This window comes from Octopus bimaculoides, chromosome 1 (assembly GCF_001194135.2).
Source record: "Octopus bimaculoides isolate UCB-OBI-ISO-001 chromosome 1, ASM119413v2, whole genome shotgun sequence".
Lineage (NCBI taxonomy): Eukaryota > Metazoa > Mollusca > Cephalopoda > Octopoda > Octopodidae > Octopus > Octopus bimaculoides.
Window position 1 is genome coordinate 190,799,876 of NC_068981.1, and position 25,155 is coordinate 190,825,030.

General features: G+C 37.0%; 1 protein-coding gene across 8 annotated transcripts in view; it reads left to right on the forward strand.

Annotated features, from left to right (window-relative positions):
* Positions 1–25,155, forward strand: part of LOC106884166 (protocadherin Fat 4) — a 693,587-nt gene that overhangs the window by 107,142 nt on the left and 561,290 nt on the right. Inside the window, exon 2 of one of the 8 annotated variants that reach the window (XM_052973410.1) lies at positions 262–326. The exons of the other annotated variants lie outside the window; for them this stretch is intronic. The gene's annotated coding sequence lies outside the window, so the exon portion shown is untranslated. The remainder of the gene's footprint in view (positions 1–261; positions 327–25,155) is intronic. 8 annotated transcript variants of the gene reach the window in all.

The window sequence follows — 25,155 nt, forward strand, 5'->3', positions numbered from 1 at the left end:
AAGAGATTGCAAGAGTGCAATGAAATAATTTAACAAAAAACTATATAAATTAATAAAGGACTGAACCAGTGCGTGTGTTTATTACCGGCATAATGCCTCTCCCAAGGTTTAATTGTATTTCTTTCAACACACGTATCCACATCAAGAATCTTGCACACGAAATACACATACGAAATATATATATATATATATATATATATTTATGTATATATTATTTTTATGCTGCATGTTGATTAATGTTTATTTATTCTTTATTTCTAGGTGAGGACCTTTCATTTGTTTTATGGTGGTTAATAAGAGAAAAATGTTCAAATATTTAGAGTGCTGTAAGTAAAAACAATTTTTGATGGAAGTTTACAATTCTTTTTATATTTAATCTGTAATGTTTTTGTTGTACTCCAGTGAACCATAATGTGCAGCAGTTGGTGTTGTGTTGCCTCAGTCATATAGGGATGGTTGGCCAAACATCTAAGTTTGATCCACAGATCCAAATTGCCAGATTTCCATCCAGTTAAGAATCATAAAGCACATTCTCATATTCATAGTTGATTTATATGTGACGCAGTATGGCACTTTGGATGTGCTGTACACTGGCTACAGTCGTCTTTCTTTGCATGTATCATTATGGAACACTTTACCAATAGTTGTTCTAAGTTTTTAGTACATATCGATAGCTAACATTAAATTAAGTACTTTCATTTGACTTTAAAATATTTAAGAAATCTAAAATGTTGTGTGTTTCTTCAACATCATCCAGCTGACATGATTCTCACATCTGATGACAGGCTGCAGCTGCTCTCTATAACTTTTCCATTTGGCTTTCATTTTGATCATCATCATGAGAGTGGTGTTTTCTAGTCCATTTGCTAGTAATTTCAATCTAGTAGCTTACAAATAACTGCAGTTAACTCTATAGTAATCTACATATTGAGTCCACAAGTGGTGGTGAGAGGATTGGTGGAAACAAAGCTTCATTATGAGCCTGCCTTCTTTGATCCTCTCACTCATTTCTTATCTCTTACCACCACTCTTCCATACACTCTTGCAACCCCTACCTATCCACATTTCTTGTTCTGTCCCCACTCTTACTCACCTTGTGTCTTGAAGATCCACACCGATACCTCATCACCCCTACTTTTTTCTATCTTTCCAGTTCCATTGCAACCCCCTCCCATGCTCTCTTCTGTAATGTGAGTAGTTGTGTCTGTTCCTTACTTGTTCTGGCCCTTCATCCCATGGCATAAAGGTCCCTCTACTGTGGCCCCACTCATTCTCAAGAGGTCTTGCTGACTGGATGCCACCTCACTAGTGCTGGTACCTCAAGAAAAAAAAAAAAAAACTACCCCGTACATGCTGTAAAGTACTTAGCATTAGGAAAGGCCTCTAGACATAGAAACCATGTGAAAGTAAGCATCAGAGCACAATGCAGCCTTTGGGCCCATTGGATCCTCTCAGACTGCCCAACCCATGCCAGCATGGAATATCAATAGATGTGACTGGCACCTGCGCCAGTGGAGCACTAACAGCACTGTCCAAGTGTGTTCATTGCCAGAGCAGCTGTCTGGCTTCCATGCTAGTAGCCTGTAAATAGCACCATTTGAGTGTAATCGCTACCAGCGTCGCCTTCTAGCACTTGTGCTGGTGGCATGTTAGAAAATCATTCAAGCGAGGTCGTTGCCAGTGCCGCTGGACTGGCTCCCATGCAGGTTGCATGTAAAAAACACCATTTTGAGCATGGCCGTTGCCAGCACCACGTGACTGGCCCTCGTGCCGGTGGCATGTAAAAGCACCCACTACACTCTCGAAGTGGTTGGCATTAGGAAGGGCATTCAGCTGTAGAAACTACTTCCCTCTTGATTTATGTTGCGGTGTGTAACCTAGCGGGACATTTGGTGAGGTTGCAAGTAGTATATTCATTACGCAAGTGTATTTCATATTGTTTTTTTTATTCTGAATATTTGCACTTTGAGTGTGTTGTCATGTCTTCTGATTAATGTAGTGCTTTTTGTAGTATCTGTATAACTGCTGCAGACTTTTGTGTATGAGTTCTTTTCTGTGGCATGGTCTGCTCTCTTTTATTGAAATGTAATTTGGAAAGTGAAGAATCATGTGTTGAGACTTGTAATTTTATTTCTCGTATAATAATGACATGACTGTCATGTTTGATGAAGTATTTTAGTTCCATAAAGGTATTTTTTAGGCCATTAATGTTGTATTACATTTCTAAGAAATCTTTTTGCATCTTGTTTATATTGGTTATATTTTGTTTATATTGGTTACTTCTGCTGTTTCTGTGTATTCTATGTATGAAATGCTTACCATTTGAATTGATTGTGAAGTTATGAATGTATGGAAGGAGATAATGGCAACACTTTTGACTTTCTTTTTATATTTTGTAATTTGGGATTTGTAAATATGTTTGACATTTTTTTGCTTGTTCATGACGCATGTGTGTGCGTGTGTGTGTGTGTGTGTGTGTGTGTGTGTGTGTGTGTGTGTGTGTGTGTGTGTGTGTGTGTGTGTGAGTATATTGTTGAGTTGTTCCTACCTTTGAAAGTGTTCCATTTGTCATTTCATGCAGCTCCATCACATTCCAAGTAATTCGACACTTTATGTTTAACTGCATGAATTCTTGATGTTCAACAGCTATGCTTTCCTAGAATGAATCTTTACCATCCAATCGACCTTCTAGGAATGCTAAGACCATCTTATCTCATTTTCTGCTATATCATATCCATTTTATTCATCCATTTATATGACAGAACAGTGGAATTTGAGAGCAATTTAGCAGCAATTTCTAACAGGTTGATGCTTCTTTGTTGACTTGTGAAAATTGAAGTAGATGTGGATAAATTTAAGATCTTTCAATGGTGATTTATTACAGAAAATGAAAAATAGTTGCTATGCCATTGTGTTTGATATCAGAATGTCGTTTGTAAAACACTCACTCACTCCAAGTGAGTAACAAAATACATACTAGCCAGAAAAGAAATGACTTCCATTTTCTTTTGTAAATATCCATTCATCCATCCATACATACATTTTCTTTGTCCACTATTTCTGAGAAATTTGTTGGGTAGAGTCCTGTAGCACATCCTCCATAGGGTTCTACCAGAAGCAACTGTCATTACACTTTCTGACTGGAATCCTAAGCATAGCCAACAGAGATGATGGACATTATCTAACCATTTTATTCTTGGTCTACCCCTAAGTTTCCTGCTAGTTGGCTTGGTATGAAGAATCTGTCTTGTGACTTTTTCCTGCAACATTCTAACCTTATGTCTGTAGTACCAGAGTTGGGACTTCTCAATGCAGAGAAGTAGCAATTTGATTTGGAAAGACTCACTGATCTTCAAGTTATACTCCTTGTTGAATAATGTTACTCTAGAGATAATTTACAATCCATACCAAACATAAAAGGAGGGGGCGGAATGACAATGAAAAATGTAGAAAATAAAGACTTCAATCTTATTAAGTCTTTTAAGACTTTGTTAAATTACCTTCTGAGAATTTTTTTTTTTTTTTTGAAACATATGAGATTTTCATTGCTAATAATGGTTCAGAATATCTGTGATGGGATACCAAAATATGTTATTAACCGAGATATTAAATCTAGTATTGGCTTGGTTGATGTCACAATTCTACTATAAATCTATTGTTACAGTAGTAAAATCTTATTAATAGATCTATTTAAAGATAGAATAGAATAAATTTATTGATTGACACTAATAAATTCTTTAACAGATCATTTTGGAATTGAAAATTGACTGGATATTGATTTCTTGTTTAAATAGAAAACACATTTTTTTTTTTTAATTTGGAAAAGGAAAAGACATAGAGTCATATTACTGGTACAGATTTAATGACCCAGAAAGATTTCTATCGAGTCTGGCTGTTTACAGTAGACACCGATACAACTAATCTAATGTATACTTTAATTTAGAGCTAGCCCATTCATATTTGTTAGAATTGTCAATATGATAAATAGAATAATATATGCACTGGCATGGCTGTCTGGTGAAGATGTTTAATTTGCAACCTAGTGGTTTCAGGCCCAGTTTCATTGTATGGTATCTTAGACAAATGTTGCTTTATTATACAGCCCTGGGTCAACTAAAGCCATGTCAGTGAATTTGGGATGGAATCTGAAAATAAGCCCATTGTGTGTATGACAGTGTGTGTGTGTGTTAGTATGTACATATGTGTATATGTAGGTACATATTTGTGTGTATGTCTTGTCTTGACCATTTTCAACAAATCTCATTGTCATACAAACTGTGTCGTTTGTTTGCAGTCTTCTTGCTGCCAACATTCATCTGCCTTCCAGTCAAAGTCATATTTTCCCCCAGGGTAAAATATCACTTTCATTGGAAGCAGATGAAAGTTGGTGACTGGAAAAGCATCCAGCCATAGAAAATCTACCTTTAACAAAACCTTATTATCTAATAAAATATAGTTGCTGTTTAACCTGAAGTCAGTCCTGACTGAGGAGATCTGTGATTAAAGGCATTTCCAACTTTTATTCAGACATTGTGTATCTAGGAATACATTAGTCAATGTGTCCTTCTTGTGTAATAGGGAACATTTGGGTAATATTTCTAACAGGTTTGGTGACCACATATAGCAGAGGTTGGGGAACATTTTTAACCAATTACCCACAAAATATATTTATTTATGTCGATGTTTCCCCCCTTATTTGAAAGGAAGAAAATCATAGATTATTTTAATTCAAAAGGTTTATTGAATTTATTCATATGGAGAATACAGTTATAAATATAAAAAGTATAAAACAAATGTAATAAATTACACCTGCTACACTAGTGGCCTCAAGTCAATTCTAAATAAACAAATTGATGATCAAAGATATTCCAGTTTTGACCATCCTGTCTTTGTATGTCCAACACTAAATTGTCTAATGTAATAGGGACTTGATCTGAGGAGATTTGGCTGTTATTTCTAGCAGACAAAGCTTATATTGATTTGTATTTAGGTACGCGATAACAAGTTTATAAAGCCAGTGAGGAAAAGAAACGATATTTTGACAGTCATAATCTTCATGAGCATCTTATGATATAAAATGAAGTGAAACAGCTCCCAACAATAATGAAAATCACTTCATTAAACCCTCCTATGAGATCTTTGCTTCTGTTCTCCTTTTCTTTCTCTGTTATGTTTTAATCTTGAATATTAATGTTTATTGTAATTAACAATATATGTTATATTAGCAATATTTAGATTGAGCACAATTCAGCTATATAAACTAATGAGTTATCGTCTAAAATAAATTAAAATGTATTTTTGTTTAACGAAGGCTTGAACATCAAATATATTATCTAAATTATTATTGTTCTCTTTGATAATTACTTCAACATATATTTTTAAGTTTACTTTATTTTTCTGATCATAAAATATTAAATGATGTATGTATGTATGTATGTATGTATGTATATCTTTGTTATTCTTTCAATATATTACTACTAGAAAATAAAAAAAAGATATAATGTAGAATGGTTGTATAACTAATGTTTATATTCTTAACTTTGTGTTTAATTGAAAATGAAACTATAAAGCCTCTTTCTAATAAATGTAATTACATCCCCCTCCCCCAATTTTTTGATATTTTTAATTTTGGTAAATAAACAAATTTAAGTTTATTAATTCTAAACTGCTTCTTTCATATGGAATTTGTCTTTCTCATAAACCATAAGTCTACCAAAGTCCTGCATCCAGGGAAATATTGTTTATGCAAATGGAATCTAAACGACTTAAATTAAACTATTTCACGAACATAGAACATCATTATTGCTGCCATCACTCGACGTCTGTTTATTGGTTCTGGCAATTTTTGGTTGGGTCCACAGCAAAGCAAAACGGCTGAGATGTTTCATTATTGGTTCCAAGGTTTTGTAGTATTTATTAATTCCAACAACCTGTCCTCTGAGTTCTAATCCTGTCAAGATCAAATTTTGCTTTCCATTCTTTCTGGGTTGATTAAAAAGTACTTACCCAGGGTATTGGATTAGCAGAATTGTTACAGGGTCAGGTGAGATACCTTGCAGTATCACTTCTTGCCATTTGAATAATCATAGTAACACCTGCAATGATACTGGGGCCAGGCTGTATCAGCCCAATGAGGTAGACTTTATTCTCTTGGATAGACATCACTGGCATGGAGAGAAGAGATTTGTTTATATGGACAGCTGCCAGTCTTCCTAAAAGAGATCTTACCCAGGCCTGTGCATACAAGTACAGAGCCATGATCTACCTAGACTGCTGAAGATCCTAATACACACTGGTTGGGTTTGCAGTGCAGAGAATGGTCATTTTATTTTTGGTGTGCAGACATGGCTCTTTGATTAAAAAGTCTACTTTTGCAACTGTGTGGTTTCAAGTTCATTCTCACCATGTGGCACCTTTGGTAAATACTTTCTACCAGGGTCTCAGGTCAACAAAAGCCCCATGAGTGATATTTGGTCAACAGAGACTGGAACCCTAACAGAGGGACTTTTTCTGTTCATGTGCTGTGGACTGTGTCTATTGCTGGTATTTGAACCAGGTTTTCCAATTAAGGACACCTTACTCCTAACAGTTTTAGGGACCCTGAAAAAAAAAAGGAAAGTCATGAGCGCTGTTCCTCCTTTGACATTTCAAAAGTGAGGAATGACATCTAGATATCAGTGCATGGCTTAATGGTTTGAGTTTTGGGTTCATAGTCGTACGGTTGTGAGTTTGATTGTTGGCAGCACATTTATGTCCTTGAGCAAGATGCCTTAGTTCACCTGGCACCAGGACCAGCCTGGTCACGTTGTGTGTAATGCTGAATCTCCTTGAAAACAATGTCAAGGGTACAGGGTACACATGTCTGTGGAGTGCTAAGTCACTTGCATGCTAACTTCACCAGCAGACTGTTCCATTGACAGGATCAACTAGAATCCTCATCATAGTAACCAACTGAGTGCCAGTTAAATTCTATGAGTTGTTCAAGCGTAGTTGATCCAGCTTCTTGAGCTTTAGGTTCAAATCCCTCTGCAGCCAACTTTACCTTTCATCTTCTGGAATAAAAAAAGTACCGATAGAAACTGCTGGAATTATTAAATAATTATTTTGCGATGATTTGCAGTGTTTGTCCTGGTCAGGGGTGGACTGAGCCATCGGTCAATCAGGCACTACTTGAGGGCCTGGAGCTCTGAGGGGCCCACACCCTGCATGTTAACTCTGCTAAAACATACATTCAAAGGGGTCCGGTAAACAGTTATGCCCAAGGGCCCTTAATACACTCAGTCTGCCCCTGGTCCTGGCTCTTCGCATTCTGAGTCAAATCATACTTTTCTCTAGATGAATGGTAGACTTAGTCCATTGCCCAGTATAGCACCATCAATGTGACCATCACCACTTTGAGTACGTCTGGCAGATTCCACTCTGTTGCAAGTAATTCAGGCCCAGTCTGCTATTTGAGGATGCCATATGCTGTTCCTTCCTCTGTCTTAGAGGACTTATAAAGAGTCATGAGCCATCCATTCCCTCTTGAGGAATGGGGAGGTCTGTCATGAGCCCTAGGATTCATAAAGGTTGGAGCTCAGTCTAGTTTCCATGTTGAATAAGTAACTGGGATTACAACATTCCCTTTTGAAAGGGACACAGGTCTGTTGCCAGGTTAACTTCCCAGTTAATTGCTGGAGTTTGTTTATAGCTGAGTTGACTGGAGCAATGTGAAATGAGGTTATTTGCTCAAGAACACAACACGTCACCCGGTCCAAGAATTGAAATCACGACCTTATGATCATGAATGTGACACCTTAATCATTAGGCTATACACATGCAACTGGCTCTCCTCTACAGAATTGTTAGCACACGAGACAAAATGTTTAGTGGCTTTTCCTCTGTCATTTATGAAGTTCAACACCTGCCAAAGTCAACTTTACTTTTCGTCCTTTCAGGTTCACTAAAATAAGTACCAGTATGCACTGGGGTCAATGTAATTGACTTACTCCCTTCCCTTATACTTGTCAGTCTTGTGCCAAAATTTGAGACCAATAAGAGCTATACATTCTCTCTTAGATTACTTGTGGTCAGCCTTGCATGCAATTCTTCTTTACACATCCAGCAAACCCTATTAAACTTATTTCTCTCCAGCTTTCATTGTCATACAAGCATGTCTCGTTATCATACATGCATCATGCTCTTTACGCATGTTTCACATGGGAATAATTAGTCAACATGGAGAAACAAAGTTAAAATAAGATTAATTGGTGAATCTAATTTATTACTGTTCCTTGAACATGACAACATCCTACGTCATTATGTTTCAAACCAGCTCATTATTTTTAAATTGCTCAGAGAAAAATCTTTATTTTTTATTTTATTCCATTCATCGAAGTTAGTTGACATGAAACATTACTTGGGGATCAATTAAGTAAATATGCTCATAAGTAATAAAAAATAAAATATTTCCGATTATTATTTTTTTTTTTTCTCTTCTATATTCAATTTTTCAGTTGTAGTTTTTATGTTAATCCTTAAAGCTAATGGGTAAATATAATATTAGATCTTGGCTCTGATGCCTCTTATCAATAGATTTTCACAGCTTTCTTTTCAAGTTATGTTTTTTTTTAAATAAACGGATTTTAAAAGCCATGGGGTTTCAGTGTAATAAACATTCATCTTTCAAAAATTGCCAAAACAATTCAGTCGATTATTTGTTCCCCTTTTTATGTTTACATAAACGCCATTTGTTATCCAAATACAAAGACTATCAAAAAGAAGGGTGTCATTTTATGAAAACACCAACAAAGATATATTTTACAAACCGTCTGTTTTTATAGATTGCTACCTAATTACTCCAGTCACATAAATGTGGCAGTGTTTTAAATTAATGGGTAATGGATTGGCAGTATCATTCTTTGCATATTTGTATATAGCCTTGTATAGTCTGAGTTCAAATTCAACTTGGGTTAGCTTATCCTTTTACCTTTCTGGTGCCAGTAAAATAAATACCAGTTGAATACTGAAGTTGATTTCTCAATTATACCCAACCCCTGAGACTTGTGGCCTATGTAAGAAATTTAATATTTGATCTTTACCAGCGTCGCCTTACTGGCACATTAGAAAATCATTTGAGCGAGGTCGTTGCCAGTGCCGCTGGACTGGCTCCTGTGCAGGTGGCACGTAAAAAACACCATTTTAAGCATGGCCGTTGTCAGTACCGCGTGACTGGCCCTCGTGCCAGTGGTATGTAAAAGCATCCACTACACTCTCAGAGTGGTTGGCATTAGGAAGGGCATCCAGCTGTAGAAACTCTGCCAGATCAGATTGGAGCCTGGTGCAGCCATCCAGTTCACCAGTCCTCAGTCAAATCGTCCAACCCATGCTAGCATGGAAAGCAGACGTTAAATGATGATGATGATGATGATGATGATGATGATGATGATGATGATGATCTTCCTGGCATTGGACTCACAGAATTGTTAGTCAGACTGAAACCTGACCCAGTGTGTTTACACCTTTCTGTCTACAAAATATAGTGGATGGCTTTCTTATGGGTTCAAATACACCTCAAGCATATTTGAATGAGTTTGTATTTATACACAACACTGCTTAGTAACACATCAGTGCTTAGTGATGTCACCCCATAAATACTTTTTGTATTTAACCATGGTCCTTTACATTTTAAATCTTGCTAGTAAATACTAGGATCAATAAAATATGACCCACTCCAAAAGGTGTAACCTTGTATTGATATTAAATCATTAATTAAACTATTGAGCATGCAATTTGTTATCTTCCCATTGAAACCGTCAGACTTTGTAATTTGTCCCAGAATTGCTGGGATTATTTAAAGAGTTATTTTGTTGCTATTTTTTTGTTACTTTGGAATAGTGTCTATGACCTGTACCGGCCCTTCTAGACTGATGAAATTGATGCCATTAGTGTTTTCCTTAAGCATTTATAAGTTAATAACTTCTGGGAAAGATATGTTCTGAAAGAGGAAATTCCAGAGCCAATGTTCTATGAAGGAAATATTGGACATAATGATTAGTGTAGGGCCTGAGGAGTTAAACACAACATTGTAGTACATCATTAGATAGATTTTTATTAGATTTTGTGTAGGAGCTACGTTCTATTTTTCTTAACATTTATGAAAAAATCAACAGATTTTTACTTTCATGCTAAATGTGTGCATCTTTTCTGTTCTTCCACTTCATCATCATCATCATCATCACCACCATCATCATCATCATCATCATCATCATCATCATCATCATTATCATAATTATGTCTGCTTTTCCATATTTTAATGGGTCACATGAAATTCATTGAAGCAAATTTTCTGTGGCTGGACAATCTTCTGACCATCAAGCCTCACTACTTACTTATAAGCAAGGTAATATTTCCCTATCAAAACAAACACACACACACACACACACACACACACACACACACACACACACACACACACACACACACAAAGATAATCTTCCGCTTTTCCTGTATCAAATTCACTCACAAACTTTTAGTTGGCCCAGTACTGAACTCATAACTGTCAAGTCATTGTCGTTTAACATCCGCTTTCCATGCTGGCATGGGTTGGACGGTTTGACTGAGGGCTGACAAGCCAGGAGACTGCACCAGGCTCCAATCCGATCTGACAATGTTTCTACAGCTGGATGCCCTTCCTAATGCCAACCACTCCGAGAATGTAGTGGGTGCTTTTTACATGCCACCAGCATGAAGGTCAGTCAGGTGGTAGTGGCATCAGTTGCGCTTGAATGGTGCTTTTTACATGCCACCAGCATGGGAGCCAGTCAGGCGGCACTAGCAACGACCATGCTCAATTGGTGCTTTTTATGTGCCACCGGAACAGGAGCCAGTCAGGTGGCACTGGCATCGACCTCACTTGAATGGTGCTTTGTATGTGCCACTAGCACAGGTGTCAATTGGGCAATACTGTCATCGGCATGACAACGACTTCACTTACCTCAGCAAGTCTTTGCAAGCGCAGTTTATTGCCCAATGATTGAAGTGTCCTCTTAAATGGACTGGTTATGCTGCACTCGCATAGGACACGGTTAGGGACTCACTTGGCTTGCTAGGTCTTCTCAAGCACAGCATATCTCCAAAGGTTTTAGTGAATTTCTTAAACTGCCAAGCCTGTATTTGTCTGTCTTCCTTTAGTAAATGATATTGATTTTACCTGTCACAGCATCTTCAATCTTTCATCTTTTACATGCTTCAGTCATTGGACTGCAGCCATCCTGAAGTACCACCTTAAAGACTCTAGCCAAACAAAGTGATCCCAGCACATGTTTTTAAACTCTTATTCTAAGCTAAGTACTTAGTCTTGTGATCTCTATTTATGACCCTGCTAAGTTACAGGGACATAAACAAACCAACCCCAGTTGTCAAGCAGTGATGGCAGACAAACACACACACACATATGTATATATGATGAGCTTCCACACAGTTTCAGTCTGCTGAATTTTCTCATAAGCCCTTGGTTGGTCCTCAGGTATTGTAGAAGACACTTTGCCTTGATTGCCATTTTGGGGATTTGAACCCCAAACCAGTCAGTTGCAAAGCAAGTAATATTAAAGTGTAAATTAGATTTTATGTCATCACAGCATAAATATATGAATAAGTTTGCTTTTTTTTTTTCTGTTTTTATAATTGCCATTGTAGGAATGACAGTGTTTATGACATTTGCAGACTGTCACAGACAGAGAAATATAAGATGTCATTAATATTGTTTTGTTACTTTTTTATATCCTAATTTATGAACATCATCATCATCATCATCATCATCATCATTTAACAAGTTTTCTGTGCTGACATGGGTCGGACTGTTCAACTGAAGCTGGTGAGCCAGAGGATTATTCCTGTCTTCATTATCTGTTTTGGCATGGTTTCTACAGCTGGATGCCTTTTCTAACACCAACCATTTTACAGAGTGTACTGGGTGCTTTTTATGTGGCCCTTCCACTAGTGAGGTCATGAAGTAACTTGTAAGACAAGGCCCTGTAACAAAGCGGGTGTGTAGTATTTAGGGAGATGGCTTTATGCCAGTTGATGAGAGGTTAAAGTACGATACAGGTACAGTATTAGGTACCTTGCTACAGGTGAGATATATGGCTACTCTTGTAGGAAAAAAAAAAGGATGATGGAATATTCTCAAGCTACATTATGGAGGAGTGAAGGGAGACTTTGGGACCCGAAGCAAATGGGGAAGAGTGACATTGGGGACCGGAAGCTAGGGGAATTGACATCATGTCAAGAAGCAGGGCATTTGAATAGCACCTTTCTTCATGGGAATAGATGTGTATAAGTGATCTTAGGAGGGAGAGCAGTTTCTGGCCAGAGATTGGGGTAGTGTACACATATGGGTACAATTGAATTCTGCTGGTTCTTGTGATGCAAAGCTGGATAATCTGCTTAGATTTCACCTCAGAGTAAGATCATCCTTATTTTTGGCTTTTCCTTCTACAGGAAGGTGACTGTAACTGAAGAGGTATAGATAGTAAGTTCACAGGAGTGTGAGAGGTGAGTGGAAGATGGATAGAGATGGGATTGAGAGAAATACAGTGTGTAATGAACATGGGTGGAAACATGACCGGTTACTGGTCTCTTCCAAGCCTATCATTGGGTCACTGGATTTATGGTGGCGAGGGTGACAAAGGGGTGTCTGGAAACTGGTTGTTTTTATGGAAAGAGCATGAATTTGGTAGATAGAAAATGCAGAAAGCCTGTTTTTACCCTTTTATTTGTTTCAGTCATGCACCACCTCGAAGAATTTTACTCCAACGAATTGGCCCCAAGACCTATTTCTTTTTAAGCCAGGTGCTTATTCTATTAGTCTCTTTTGCTGAACCACTAAGTCACATGGATGTAAACACACTAACTCCAGTCGTCAATTGGTAGTAAGGTGACAAAAACAGGTGCCAAAACATATACACACAGACACCTAGATACTGCAGGCTTCTTTTAGTTTCCGTCTACCAAATTCACACACAAGGTTTTTGTCAGCCTGAGGCTATTGTAGAATACACTTGCTCAAGGTGCCATGCAGTGGAACTGAACCCAAAACCATGTGGTTGTGAAGCAAACTTCTTACCAGATAGTCTTGCCTGCACCTGTTTGATATTCCATGTTTGTCACCATTTAAGCTACATGGTGATGATATTAACACACCTTAATGGCGGCATTATGATTGTTCATTTGCACTTTGAAAGACCTCTGAGAATTCCCAAGCTATTGGTCAGCTCAAGGTTATGGCAGAAGACCGCTATGGTGTCATGGCATGCTGTGGTATTGAACCTGGAACCATGTAGTCTCAAAGTCAACTTTTTAACCACACAACCACAACTGCATCATTCTATAACTTGTTCTCTATAGATTGCAAAAGATAGTTAAGACACATCAAACGTAAAATGATCCCAATTTTTAGGTCTTCGTCTGTTTAATAACTTAATAGGCCTAAATTTTACTAGAAATTAATTTATAGATTGACCATTTCCATTTTCAAAGGAAAAAGAAGAGAGAGATGGTGCTTCCATCTTCTCAGAACTCTGCCACAAATTAACCATCTGATAATATTCCTTCATTTCTCTGAACTCTTTGATGCGGAATATTAAATTGACTCTCTGCTGTATTTCATCTGAGTGCTTCTGAAAGCCATATTTCTATTGAAAGTAAAAGTTTCAAGAATTAAACCTGAGTTTCTCTGCTTCTAATAATTTCGGCAAATGATATCTGATCTACTTCTGGCACTTATTTAAATTTTCTTTACTTGTCCTTTAGTATATCATTGCATTGTCTTTGTTTTATATGTCATCCAAGTCAGATATATTTCCTTTGAGATAATTCAATACTTCTAGTATGTAAGCCATTTAATGAGCATATTAATTATTTGCTTTATTAATCTATGTAAATTAATGCCTTTGCAGTGAAATGAAATGATGGAGACTAGTACCTTACCCAAAGTCACCAATATGAAGCGAGACAAATTCATGACTAAACTAACACGCCAAAGACTCAGCTTTTGCAATTATTACGAAATAAATGCTAACATATTTAATAAGAGAGGAGTATAGTAATGTTCATTAATCAATATTCACCTGTATCGTGAAGAGTTAAAACAGTGCTGAACAGAGTTTTACCCATTACCTCCCATAATTCTATTAACTGGAATTTTTTTTATGAAACTTTGATTTCTAGCATAAAACAGCCTTAGAAACATGCTGGAATGATCAAAATAACATTTCAAAATAACATTCTAAATAGAAATAAGCGAGATATTGGGTGAAAAATTAGCAAACCTCATTTGAATATCAAAGAAATATACCTAGCAGATATAGCAAAAAGGTTAGATATGTGTAAATATTGACAGATAATTACGAAATTTGTAATTTTTAAGTGATCTCATATGAGATCACTGGTAGGTAATGGGTTAAAACTAAAGGCAAGGGAGACAAATCAAATGAATAACAAAAAGAGAACATTTAAAGCAACTTCTTCAAGCATGATTAATATCTGACAAAACAATCATGGGAAGAGAATAAGTCAAATATGGTCCTTTCATGTGCAATATGGTAATTTAAGAGATAGAACCAAAAAAATGAACATCAGAAACATTAATCATTTTATATAAGCAATGTGCTAATATTTGTATGGTCATGTAATATGAGGTGAGGGAATAAACATCATTTAACATCTACCGTTATGTATTATCCTTTCAAGTACTTCCAGTGATTTATTTTCAGACATGTATTCCATTATTTCACACTTGTTCTCTACTTCACTATTTCCTTTACATCCAGACACACCAAGAGACAGGAGTACCAGCTTTCAAAGCTTTAGCTGATTATATCAATACCATTTATTAGACTGGTTCTTGTGCCTTGTTTCTTTTACAATACTTTCTGTGAAGTGCATATTGGCACAAAAGATAATAGCCCAGTTGTAGTTGAAATCCTGTTTGATTGCAGTGATTTTCACTTCATACTGATATAACTGGCATCAGTTGGTTATGACGATAAGGGTTCTAGATGATCTGATCAACGGAAGATGCTTGCTTGAAGGATTAATATGTGCAAGTGGCTGAACACTCCACAGACACATGCACCCTTAACATAGTTCTCAGAGAGGTTCAGCATGACATAGGATCTGACAAGGCTGGTACAACTCATTTTTGCCAGCTGAGTAGATTGGAGCAATAAAGTGAAATAAAGTGATTTGCTCAAGGACACAAGGCACCACCTGGAATCGAACTCATGACCTTATGATTGTGAGCCAAATATCTTAACCCCGTCACTTACTCTCATATAAAGACAGATACATGTATATACACACACAGATTGATTTTTTTGTATACAGTAATCCCTCAACTGTCGCTGGTGTTACATTCAAAACCCCACCCCCCACAGTAGGTGAAAATTTGCGAAGTAGAAACAGGACTGCACTGCATATTTTTGTTATTATTTTTATAATTTGTATATATTTTTTTATCATAAATGCAAAACAACACCATGGAGTAATCAACATAAGTTTAAATAATAAACCGTGATAGATGAACCGCATTAGGTGAACCACGATAGGTGAACTGTGATATGGTGAACTGTGATATTGTTCAGTCCAAATCTATGGTAGAAGTGATTTGTCATAAGCGCCACCTGGTAAACTAAAACCTGGAACCTTGTGCTTACAAAGTGACATTAGCTAATAGCAATGCTTGTATCATCCTACAGCAATCCCAGCGTTCTGAAATTTATCATTCCCAATGTTTCTATCACATGATAAACATAGAATGCAGACATTGCTGTTAATTAAGTCATTCACTTTTTGAGCTCATAATTCCAATTGTAGCCCACCAGGTGGTGCTTCAACGAATCTCTTTTACCATAACTCTGAATTGATTAATGCCTCGTAAATGAATTTGGTATAGAAACTGTGGGAGCTCTCTCTCTCTCTTTCTCTGATGTGCATGTGTAGGTGTGTGTATGTATGTGCATGTGTGGGTGTGTGATCATCATCATCATCCTTCAGTGTCCATATTTCATGCTGGTGTTGGTTGAAAAAGCTTGACAGGATCCAGCAGGTGAGAGGACTGTGCCAAACTTCATCGTTTCTTTTGATATGGCTTCTATAGCTGGATGCACTTCCTGATGCCAACCACTTTACGGAGTGTATGTATATATCTTTGTGTAATTTTTTTTTATATCAATGAAAACCAGTACATTCAAGCAAGTTTATGGCACGCTTGCGAAGAAGTCCCATCAAGCCAAGCAAAATCATAGTCATGACAGATAGCGGTGTCACGTAAATGGTACCCATACCAGTGGCATGTAAAAGCATCCATTACACTCTCAGAGTGGTTGGCGTTAGGAAGGGCATCCAGCCATAGAAAACCATGCCAAATCAGAGTGAATTCTGGCATAGCCTTCCAGTGTGCCAGCCCAGTCAAACTGTCCAACCCATGCCAGCATGGACAACAGACGTTAAATGATGATGATGAACAGAGTTACCTTCCATTATACCAATATCCACTTTGCAGAATGTATTTTAAGAGAAAAGTACCATAAGAACCACACTAACAACTAGTGTTGATATGATCTGCTGAAATTGTTAAAGGTGGTACTTTAGTATTGCTACAATCCAGTGACAAGTACAATAAAATGTAGAAAACAAGATAATTAAAAAACATAAAGGAAAACACAAATAAAACAGTGAAACCTTGAGTATTACAAGAGTATCAGAGAAATAATGATGTTCAACCCTTTAGCATTTAAACTAGCAATATCGAGCTTGGAATATTTTACCTGTTTTATGCTTATGTTCAAACTGACCAGAACTGACTTCTTACACCTAGCCTGCAATGTGATTCCTACTATAAACAACCACATCTTCTAAATCGAGAAGCTACAAGATGAGTTTTAAAAAGTGTAAATAAATAAACTTTACATTCGACAAAGTATTATGAATGCCAAACGGTTCAGTAATCTCAGTAGTTTTTGATGTGTCTGGATGTAAAGGAAATAGTGAAGTAGAGAACAAGTGTGAAATAATGGAATACATGTCTGAAAATAAATCACTGGAAGTACTTGAAAGGATAATACATAACGGTAGATGTTAAATGATGTTTATTCCCTCACCTCATATTACATGACCATACAAATATTAGCACATTGCTTATATAAAATGATTAATGTTTCTGATGTTCATTTTTCGCTCTATCCCTTAAATTACCATACTTTACATGAAAGGACCATATTTGACTTATTCTCTTCCCATGATTGTTTTGTCAGATATTAATCACATCAGTAGAGATTGTTGTTACTGCTCTAAAACCCCATTATTCTGCCATTAGCAAAATAAATTATTGTTGTTTAATTTTCACGAGTTTTCCTAAAAATATCTAGCTTGTATTGTTTGATAGTTATGATCCAAATTCAGTTTTGTTATTATTTTGCAAAATGTATTTTTAAAGAAAAAAAACTATCAGTTACAAATGCTAAAAGTACATAAAATATATTCTTATATAGATAAATGATGTATTTTTGATTCCAGTCTGCCTGGATCTACTTTTATAAAAGTTTTTGAGTTTTTTTTTTTTCTTTTTACTTACTGATAATGATGATATGTGTACGTATATATGTAGAGTATGAATGAAAAATTCTCATCTAATGACATGATGTAGGTATGTACTATAAGTGCTTAGTTTAGTTTACCACTAAAACTCCAACTGAAAAAGAGGTGGTGTTGAAGTTGCCTATGAAATATGGCTAGAAGTGGTTCATCATTGAGTGGGTAGCTATATTCTAGAAATAGAGACTGAACAAGCAAAATATGTGGTCTCACTTCAGAGCATTTAATTTCTAATTAAAGTATTTAATTTACACATAGGACAGAGTAGTTATAACAAATATGGAATTATGAAGTAATGTGTAAGTATGTATGTGTGTGTGTGTGTGTGTGTGTGTTTAAGTCACAATATATGGATTCAAATAATCCAGTAGTACTCATAAAAAAAAGTTCCTTAATGTATCATTCTACAAAACATATAGAATATATAGTAATGATGAAGGCAGCTGTGTAAAGAAGTGCCAGTCTCTAACTGTGGAGGGAGCCTGTGGTAGCAATAGACCCAGGAAGACATGGGACAAGGTGGTGAAGCATGATCTTTGAACTTTGGGCCTCACAGAGGCAATGACTAATGACCGAGACCTTTGGTAATATGCTGTGCTTGAGAAGACCCATCAAGCCAAGTAAAATCATAGTTTTGGTTGATGCTGGTGTCACATTACTGGCACCTGTGCCAGTGGCATGTGAAAAGCTCCTTTCAAGCATTGGGCCTCACAGAGGCAAAGTGGCTGAGCTCCTTTCCAGTGTTTGGCCTCACGGAGGCAATGACGGAAACCTTTGGCATTACATCATGCTTGAAAAAAAGACCCATCAAGCCAAGTAAAGTCACACTCATAGGAGGTACCAGTGTCACATAAATAGCACCTATGCCAGTGGCACATAAAAACACCCATTACACTCCCGGAGTGGTTGGCATTAGGAAGGGCATCCAGCCATAGAAACCATGCCAAACCTGACTGAAGTCTTGGTGCAGCCTTTCAGCTTACCAGCCCTGGTCAAACCATCCAACCCATGCCAGCATGGACAACAGACTTTAAATGATGATGATGATGATGATGATGATGATGATGATGATGATGATGATACTAGAGAAAAGGCTAAGGAGTATGTATATAGTATATGACATAGTTAAATATTTCTCTATTATTTATGACAATATATCTATATATATACCCACACATATCATTTTTTTTTCAAGTCGCTCATGTCTGTAAGTGTTTAAATGCCATAAAAAGTTCATATTCTTTTCTACTCTAGGCACAAGGCCAGAAATTTTGGGGGAGGGGTCTAGTCAATTAGCTTGACCCCAGTACACAAATGGTACTTAATTTATCAATCCCGAAAGGATGAAAGACAAAGTTGACTTTGGTGGAATTTGAACTCAGAACGTAAAGACAGACGAAATACCACTAAGTATTTCGCCTGGAGTGCAAATGTTTCTGCCAGCTCGCCACTTTAAAGAGTTCATATTTAATCCTCAAAGATGTAATGCTCATTTATTCACATCAATTTTTGAATTCATCATGCATTATCTTGTAGCTTTGAGATTTCAATGATGTGATTGTTTATTTTTAGAATGACGTTATAGGATAGGTGTGAGAGGCTGAATCTGGCTGGTTTGAATATAAAACTGTTTGATTATTTAGGCCACACATGGCTGGTTTGAGTTCCAAAGAGTTAAGTAGTAGTTTTATGTCAGAATCTATTCCAAACACTGAGTTAATAAACCAATTAATGATTAAATTATTTTACTGAATCCCTCCAAATTCTTCATTATTTTCAAGATTAATTAAAGCTTAAAATAATGTACTTTGTTACAAATATAATCATTGACAGGTTAAAGAGAAAAAATTTTAACCATTTTTATTGTTGTTGCAGCATTGATTAACCTCAGCTATTCAACTAGTTTAGCAGGCCTATGTTCAAAAGTATTCCAGCCATGACCATCCCATCTTTTACTTAGAAACAATGCATTCAGGACCTTATTGTTGAATGTCTTTTATTTTTTAAGATAGTGTGATCTGTGGGAGATTTGGTTACTATTTCTCACAGGTCAAATAACTGCCTATTGTCTCTCTTGGAACTGTTGTTAAGGTTATTAAGTGATGAAAAACAATAGATAGAAAGATTAAAGGGTTTATCAGTAGATTAAAATTATATGATCTGTTGTGATTAAGAAGTTTGCTTTTGAACCACATCAGTGTTTTGGGTTCAGTCCCACTGCATGGCACCTTGGGTAAGTGTCTTCTACTATATATAGCCCTGAGATGACCAAATCCTTGCAAGTGGATTTGGTAGATGGAGTCTATTGTATGAGTAAGTGTGTGTGTGTGTGTGTGTGTGTGTGTGTGTGTGTGTGTGTGTGTGTCTCCTTGCCTTGACATCCCGTGGTAGTTGTAAATGAATGTCTCTGTCATATAAGCAGTGTCATTTATTTCTGATATTTTGCAAAAGGCATGTCTAGTTATGGGGAAATATTGCTTTGCTTGGAAACTGGTGAGTGTTGGCAATAGGAAGAGCATTTGATGGTAGAAAATCTTCCTCCATAAACATCATCCAAACATACAAGCATGGAAAAGTGGATGGTAAAAATGATAAAATACTCTCTTTCTCTCTCTCTGTACTTTGAAATTGTTTAACCTTCCTGGACCATTCTACACTCCAAGTGGCTTTCTGTCTGTTTGTCTGCCTCTCTCTCTCTTTCCCTCCCTCTCTCTTTCCCACCCTCTCTCTCACCTTCTTCTCCTTCTCTGTTCTACTTACATTGCCAAAAATCTCCTTGATAGTAAGAAGGATACCCATGTCCTCAGTCATATTCTAATCTCTTGGTTCTGCTCCCTCTCTCATCTACATGTGCCTTGCCTTGCAAGCTCATGGGTGCTGGTTCCATGTAAAAAGCACCTATGCTGGTGTCACATAAAAAAGGCACCCGTGCCAGTGCCACTTGAAGAGTACCAATGCAAGCACCACATAAAAAAAAGCACTCGTGCCAGTATCATATAGGAGGCGCCTGTGCTGGTGCCACGTAAAAGCACCCTGTATACTCTGTGAAGCGGTTGGCATTAGGAAGAGCATCCAGCTGTGGAAACCAAACCACAGCAGACAAATAGAACCTGGTGCAGCTCCTGGCCTTGCAAGCTCTTGTCAATCATCCAACCGATGCCAGCATGGAAAATGGACATTAAATGATGATGACAATGATGATGATGATGATGATGATGATGATGATGATGATGATGATGATGATGATGATGATGATGATGATGATGATGATGATGATGATGATGACGACGATAATATATCATACAGAAATATGTTAACTGCATTCATATTTAGTTTTCTTCATTAAACAGTATTTTTACCAAACAAAAAAACTGTTTTGGAATATATCAATTCCTGAAGAAGATATTCTAGATGCTGGAATGATTTACATTTTCTGTCATAATGAAATGCTGCTTTGAGTAAATATAGACATTCTGTTTGCTGTGATTATTGGTTCTTTAAACTATCTCTGTATTAAAACTCCTTAAAAACTTTTTGATGTTTAATAGTTTTCTTCAGACAAGATGAAAATAATTTGAGCTGTAAACGATTTGCAATTTGTCACAGCTGCTAGTAAATAAACATTGTGAACTTGTATAAAGAATAATGCATTGCGAGGCCATACATTAATATCATCACTGCAGACATAACAGAGAATATTTGTAGGAAGATTGATAAAATGAAACCATAGTAAGGATATTTTTCATATTTGTTTTCTTCATGAAGGAAGAAAAAGAATATGGATAGTTGTGAATGAAATATATATGAAATTCTTTTTCTTTTTTTTCTTTTACTTGTTTCAGTCATTAGACTGTGGCCATGATGGGGCACCACCTTGGAGGATTTTGAGATTGTAGCTGTGGCCTGTGCCACTGTTCCATAACTGGCACATTTAAGAGTACCCTTCAATCGTTGGGCAATATGCTGTGTTTGAGAAGACCTGTTGTATCAAGTGAAGTTGTTGTCATGGCTGATGCCAGTACTGCCTAACTGGCACTCGTGCCAGTGGCATGTAATAAGCACGTTTGAGTGTAGTCGATGCCAGTGTCACCAGACTGGCTCCCATGCTGGTGGCATGTAAAAAGCTTCATTCAAACATGGTCGATGCCAGTGCCACCTGACTGGCTCCTATGCCAGTGGAATGTAAAAAACACCATACAAATATGGTCAATGCCAGTGCAACCAGACTGGCTCCCATGTTGGTGGAACATAAAAAGCACCATTCAAGTGTGGTCGATTCCAGTGCCACCTGACTGGATCTCATGCCAGTGGCACATAAAAAGCACCGTTCAAGCATGGTAGATGCCAGTGCTGCCAGACTGGCTCCCATTCTGTTGGCACGTAAAAAGCACCATTCAAGCATGGTCGATGCCAGTGTGACTGACCCCCGTGCTGGTGGCATGTAAAAAAACAGCCAGTACTCTTTCAGAGTGGTTGGCGTTAGGAAGGGCATCCAGCTGTAGAAACATTCCCAGATCGGATTGGAGCTTGGTGTAGCCTCCTGGCTTACCAGCTCTCAGTCAAATTGTCCAGCCCATGCCAGCATGGACAACGGACGTTAAATGACAACGATGATGATAATGATGATGATGATGATGAAGCGTGGTACTTAGTCTATCGGTCTCTTCTGTGGAACTACTAAGTTACGGGGATGTAAACACATCAATACCAATTGTCAAGTGGTAGTGGTGGGGGTAGGACAAACACAGACACACACACGCAAATATATACATATATATACACAAAAACGTACACACACACACACACACAAACACACACACACACACACACACATATATATATATATATATATATATATATATATATATATATATATATGATGGGCTTCTTTCAGTCTCCATCTACCAAATCCATTGACAAGGCTTTGGTCAGCCTGATGCCAACACTTGCCCAAAATCTAGTTGGAAGTTCAAATCACTGAAACTATCATTTAATTTAAGAACATACCTTCCTGACACTCTGGTTAGCTTATGGCTTGTTGAGCCATTTTATGTCAGTGGTTTAAGGATTCGTCATTCAAGGTAACTTTCATAGCAGTGACAGAGAGGAAAGTATCTATCTCTTACCTGTTTCAGTCAATAGGCTATGACGGGGGCACCACCTTGAAGAATTTTAGTTGAATGAATCACCCCAGTACCTATACTATTTGTCTCTGTTGCTGAACCACTAGGTTATGGGGACATAAACACATAACGAGTTGTCAAGCCATGATGGGGGACAAATACCTGTTGTTGTTTCTAGCATGTCTGAGATGACATTTGCGTACCCCCACCCCACCTATTTCTTTCCCCAATTTACTCACATTCCTATGCTTTCCATCCAGGAGATTTGCATGTCACCCAAAAGCAGGTAGCCGATGAGTGGCCAAGGTGAGGGAAACGGGCATTCGGTATTTCTTTCAGAAAAATGAAATTTTCAAAAATAAATTATATTTACCACATTCGTAATCTCTATATTTTTCCATCTGCATAAAAAACAAAATTCGAAAAACAGTTAAGTATTAGGAAATTTTGGCAGGGAGTGGGGAAATTATAATTTTGTAAACAAGATTTCTGGCCCAAATCATATTAACCCCTTTTTATTCCATAGTTTGTGATCCTTCTTAAGAACATAAATCACTTTCATGCAAATTGTACCCCACCCCACTTCACTTCTGGACAAACAATAACATCCATTATGCCAGTAATCCACTCCACTATATATCAGCTAACAGAATGCATTACACTTATCAAGATAGCCAAATCATTCACAGTTTACCGCTGCTTCTCATAATAACGGTATACAAATTGGCATATGCATTTACCCACATCTTTTCATTCGTTACTAAAAAATCAAATCATACAATGCACAACTTCAAATTGCTGTCTTCCATCTTGTATATTCCTTAATCGTTCGCTCTTTTCAGCCATGCTACCAAAACAAAGACATTCTCATTTATCTCTGCAAACAAGGGCCACAAAGAAAACTGCCTCTATTCGTGTTCAAGAAAACTCACTTCAGTGATGCCCAAATTTGTAATATTTGAAAACGATCACTGATGGCGGAAGTTCTGTGCTAAACTATACTTATTGTCTGGGATGAATGCACGATGGCACACTGTGGTGCACTAGAAGCCCAAGATAGGTCACTAAGGTATATTAGAGACAGTACTGCCATTATGGGGTGGGGGCTTAACTGTTGTCCTCAGTCAAATATTACCAGTCATACCATGGGGTATGTGAGCTGATGGCATCTATGTGTGTCTGAAGTTTTCACCTCTGTAGAGGTTTGTTCACCAGCTTTCATTAAGCAACAATATGTGAGCTCATCTCTACAACAACCCCCTAGCTGAGGAATTCTTTCATCAACTTCTACTAATTGGAAATGACACCTTACCATTGAATAACACCCTGCAACAACATGTACTGCAATGTGGGCACATGGTGTCTACATTGGTCGAGCTTGAAGAAAAGGTATTTCTCACATTGCAATCGGCAGACGAGGAGTGAGAAGCAAACCACCTTGAAAACTTTTTAGTCAAATGAATCAATACCAGTAGTCAAGTGGTGGAATGAACAAACACAGACACAAAGACACTCACGCACACACACATACATATATGTATATGATGGGCTTCTTTCAGTTTCCGTCTACCAAATCCACTCACAAGGCTTTGATCAGTCTGAGACTATAGTAGAAGAAACTTGCCCAAGGTGCAATGGAGTGAGACTGAACCTGGAACCATGTGGTTGGGAAGCAGGCTTTTTTACCACTCAGCCACACCTACGAAATACATTCCTCGTTTTTCATTTAACATCATCAATTTACAGTATAAAACCTTAATTTTATCAGTGTATTCAGACTTTTGGCTATGACTGCAAAATTTAGCAATAAAGAAGTTTTTAAAAAAGCCGGTACCTCCTCTATTCAAACAGTATTCTTCCCAACATTACTAGTTCAAGAGTTATTTTACAAATGCTTCTCTTACTTCTTCAGATAAACTTTCATTATATAAAACGCATTTTGATGAATAAATTTAGTTTCCACAACATTTTCCTGAAATAAGACAAAATGAAACAAGACATTAATAAGACACCATAGTCAATAAGAAGAAGAACTTGCTTTACAGAACTGACTTATTTAAATATTATTTGAATATGTCAAACTGAAGTAGCAACATGATGTCTTGTCAGATTGTTTTTCTTTTTATAATTACAGCATATGCACACACATACATACGCACACACACACACATACAAAAGTCCATGTACACACATGTGAATGTGTATGTATGCATGTATGTATGTGTATATATTTGTGTATTTTTGTATGTATGTGTATATGTGCGTATATATGTATGTATAATTAATGTGTATGTGTGTGTATATGTGTATATATATATATATATATATATATATATATGTATCTATATCTATCTATCTGTATATGTGTGTGTGTGTGTGTGTGTGTGTGTGTGTGTGT